General features: G+C 35.4%; 1 long non-coding RNA gene across 1 annotated transcript in view; it reads left to right on the forward strand.

Annotated features, from left to right (window-relative positions):
• The window catches only part of LOC106872280 (uncharacterized), a 67,373-nt gene extending 62,901 nt beyond the window's left edge, over positions 1-4,472 (forward strand). Inside the window, exon 4 of the long non-coding RNA XR_001409749.2 lies at positions 4,008-4,472. This is a non-coding gene — a long non-coding RNA (uncharacterized LOC106872280). The remainder of the gene's footprint in view (positions 1-4,007) is intronic.
• The last annotated feature ends 218 nt before the right edge of the window (positions 4,473-4,690 follow it).

Consider the following 4,690-nt stretch of genomic DNA (forward strand, 5'->3'; position numbering starts at 1 on the left):
TATATATATATATATGTATGTATGTATGTATGTATAACCTCATATATACGTACATAGACTTAAAAACTTATATATATACCCACTATATATATATATATATATATATATATATATATAGGCGCAGGAGTGGCTGTGTGGTAAGTAGCTTGTCTACCAACCACATGGTTCCGGTTTCAGTCCCACTGCGTGGCACCTTGGGCAAGTGTCTTCTACTATAGCCTCGGGCCGACCAAAACCTTGTGAGTGGATTTGGTAGACGGAAACTGAAAGAAGCCCGTCGTATATATGTATGTATATATGTAGATATATATATATATATATATGTATAGTATGTCTGTTTTCATTGCTGATCTTTTTGTCCCCTTATATTCTTATATTCAATTTACACGTGTTGCTTGTTATTATAAACGTTGCTATAGGTCAGTGATCTTCAGTCTGTGCTATTATCAACGCTATTCCTTGACGACCTTCCTGTGATTCTTATACACCAAGGCCTACTGGATAAAGCAGTAGTTGGCATTCGTCTCTATAGAGAGACCAAAGAAAACTTTTTTGTCCGTATCGGTTAGAGATGAAGTGAACTCACAAGGGTATAAACATCTGTTATACGGGGGATCTATGTTTTGCCGTATCTCATCCATCACACCCACTGGCTCAGAAGAATAAAGAGCATGTACTTTTGAACACTCTGGAGATTCGTAGCCTAGAATGTAATATTCGGCTCCTGATAATAAGATCGTGCGTTCAATAGAACGAGAAGTAGTTTTCCTTGAACAAGTTACACACACACACACACACACACACACACACACACACACACACACATACACATATATCTATATGAAACTACACGTGAACTTCTGTCAATTTTTTCCTTCTTTTTCCTGTCTTTGGACTTCCTTATGTTTCTTGTTTCCGAAGATCATACTCGAAACGTAAAATAACCACTCTTTTCCTTCTTTGAGCGTTTTATTAATACTTTGCATGTACTACGTCCTCACGTTGATGTGTTTTTCTCTTGTTGCCTTTTCTCTTTTTAATTAAAGAAGTGGCTGTATGGTAAGTAGCTTGCTTACCAACCACATGGTCTCTATCTGACCAGCGCGTCAATGCTTGAATCAGATTTGGAAAGACAGAGGTGTTTACAACCCCTTAAGAATTAATGGAAGAATACTCCTAGTCCAGGTTCAGTACGGAACCAAAACACCTGATTCTTTCCAATCCGTAAAAGTCAGCGCCGAAATGTTGTACGATTGAACTTACAAAAAGGAAGATACGATTTTAAGGAATTTTGGTTATTTGTCTTCCTCTTTCGTCGTTGTCTTCTGTCGTCCACTTCACTCTTCTTCTTCTTCTTCTTCTTTTTCTTCTTCTTCTTCTTCTTCTTCTTCTTTTTCTTCTTCTTCTTCTTTTTCTTCTTCTTCTTCTTCTTCTTCTTCTTCTTCTTCTTCTTCTTCTTCTTCTTCTCCCCCTCCTCCTCCTCCTCCTTCTTCTTCTTCCCCTCCTCCTCCGCTTACTCTTACTAATACTATTATTACCACCACCACCACCACCACGTCTACTACTACTACTACTACTACTACTACTACTACTGCTACTGCTACTGCTGCTGCTGCTGCTGTTGCATCTGCCCCTGTTGCTACTACTACTTATATTTCTTCTGTTTCTTCTCCCGCACCTCCTCCTCCTCCTCCTCCTCCTAATACTATTGCTACTACTTCTACTCTACTAGTACTACCACTACTGCTGCTGCTGCTGCTGCTACCACTACCACTACCATCACTCTTACTTCTCCTACTACTTATATTTCTTTTCCTCTTCTTTCCACTCTTCCAGCAACGTCGCCTTCTTCATCGTCTTATCTCCTCCTCTCAATTCTTCTACTACATCTATTACAACAACAACACCTACTACTACTACTACTACTACTACTACTACTACTACTACTACTACTATTACTACTACCACTACTACTACTACCACTACTACTATTTTTTTTCTTCTTCATACCTGATGACGAAAAACACCGGTGGCCATCATGAATCTTCAAACCCTTCTGGCCCTTTCATACAATTTAACGCGGCACCTTCAGTAACCATTTGGTAAAACCCTTGAGCGCCTTTTTTCCCCCTGTGTCTTCTATATATACCTTCTTCTATTTTTCATTTTTCCACTTATCACAAAATATACAAAACTAAATATTCGGTTGCTATGTCTAGCAAATCGATCGACCACATATAGTAGGCTTTTATCGTTGATTCCTGTGGATATATTTCATTCGGGTTGCGTGATAACATGATATACGCTATATTTTATAATTTCCTCATCTCACATCACCACCTCTTCCACTTCCGCCATTTTGAAATCAACAACAATAATTCCTTTGCTACGATGTCTACTGCCTGCCTTTTTCCTGGTTCTGACGTTATCAGCCTACTCAATGTTCCGTCTGTTTTATCTTCCCTCGCGATAAATGGCTGGTGCATCAGTAAAAAACACAATATACCACGTGGTACGAGGTTTTTGTGTGTCATATTTATACAGTAGAGTTGCAGCCATTTAAAAACAAAAAACAAAAAACATTTATGTCTCTGTTGTTATTTTTGTTTTGTTATTTTCTACTTGTTTGTTACTCTTCTTTGTTCTCTGTTTTTCTTTTCAGATACAAAGTTATCAACAATAATAGATTTCTATATAATTTTGTTTTATCAAAATCATCAATTTAACATTTCATTATTATTATTATCATTATTATTATTATTATTATTATTATTATTATTATTATTATTATTATTATTATTATTATTATTATTATTATCATCATCACTTTTATTTTATTATTGTTGTTGTATTTGAATTTGTTGATATTATTATTATTATTATTATTATTATTATTATTATTATTATAGTTGCTGTTATTGTTGTTATTGTCGTTGTTGTTGTTGTTGTTGTTGTTGTTATTTATATACGTATATGTATTTTATTTTTACATTTCTTTATTCCTAATTTTTACATTTCAATCTCTGTTTTGATTTTTTTTTCTTTTTGTGAAAATCAAAGTAAAACCTCTACTGAAATGAAATTTGCCACAAACTATCGATTTCTTTCAAATAGTCATTCGAGGGTTAATTCGTGTTGCTGTCTTTTTTTTTTCTTCTTTTGCTGCCGTTGTTGTCGTATTTGTGCAACTCTTAGTGAGTTGGTCTTTGTTCTGAAAAGGGCTTTCGTTGTATTTTCGGCTATCTCATTTTATTTTTTACACCTAGTGAAACAGAGCTGCAAATTTAACAATTCCTTCTTCGATGCAGCAGAATGTGATTGTGAAAAGATTAGGTAGCTATATTTAGGAGATTGTATGACCAGCCTGGGTTAAATCTGGTTGTAACGTAGACGATGGAAGTAAACCAAGAATGGTCTTGTCTTATTTTTCTTTCAGGGATTTCTTTGCGTTCTCTGAACCCAAAATTCCTTTTCACGATGTAAAGTAAAAATGCCATTTGCCGGAAGCCAGTTTATAAGTTTCTTTTATAATAAGAAGAATTATTTAGCGGTGACATTACTAGGGAAACAAAACTTAAATTCAAAGTGATATATTTAAAGCAGAGAGGATAAAGTACCTGATTCGATGATATTTATTGCAAAGCCGTAAAATAGGAAGATTTTTATTGCAAAGATGTAGTTCATAAAAGAGGCAGATTTTCATATTTCTCGATGCTTTTGTCTGAAAATATTAATGTAAATATGACGACGTCTTATCTTGGTAACTAGTGACTGCCAGAAATTGCATCCTAATCTCCATCAAATCAGGTCCTATGAAAAGAGATGAAGAAAACAGATAATATAGTTCTTGTCATTGCGTTGTCAGATAAATTAGTTCGTTTCTTTCCAATGTTATGTGAACAAGCGCGGAAAAATGTTTAATTGTAATGTTTTATGTGGTTTTTATTAGTCCTTTACACCTATTGTTAATCGTTTTTGAAATTGAAATGAAATTTACCTCTTTACAGATTTATAACGACGGGATAACAAGTAATAAAAGAGTTTGCACTTTCGACACTTTCTCTTCGCTTCCAATAAAAGTTCTGAAGCTGACAAAGTCGCGCGAGGTATTTCTGCAGTGTCCAGAGACGGTGCCATTACTGATAGAACTGCACGAAAATGGTTTTTACGTTTCAAAGACGGGAAATTCAACTTCCCAGAGACTCTGAAATCCGGTCGAACTTTTAAAATCCATAAGGATGGATCAAAGGAGGTCATCCCGAAGGATCTTCTCCAATCCAGTGGGGAATTCGCCAAGCTGATACAATGCGTCGGGATAGTCACGGCTGGAATGCTCTGATTATAAGTATTACATTAACCTATATATTATTGGTAAATTAGGAATAATTCCATTTATCCATTTTTATGAAATATCACTATGTGCTATCAACAATTTGCTTAATACTGATGAAAGCTTTTATATTAGATGTGATGAGGCGGATATTTTGTTAAATAAAACGTGTGGCCTATAAACACTTGTCAAACACGGTTAATTGACAGACGGACATGACGGGAAAACACAGACACACGCAGATATACACGTACACACGCAGACAGACACAGGCACAAAAACACTCAGACACAAACACGAACACAAACACAGACATAGAAAAGTATACGTGCATTTGAACTCATAGACGCACTTAACGCT

Source organism: Octopus bimaculoides, chromosome 15, assembly GCF_001194135.2.
Source record: "Octopus bimaculoides isolate UCB-OBI-ISO-001 chromosome 15, ASM119413v2, whole genome shotgun sequence".
NCBI lineage: Eukaryota > Metazoa > Mollusca > Cephalopoda > Octopoda > Octopodidae > Octopus > Octopus bimaculoides.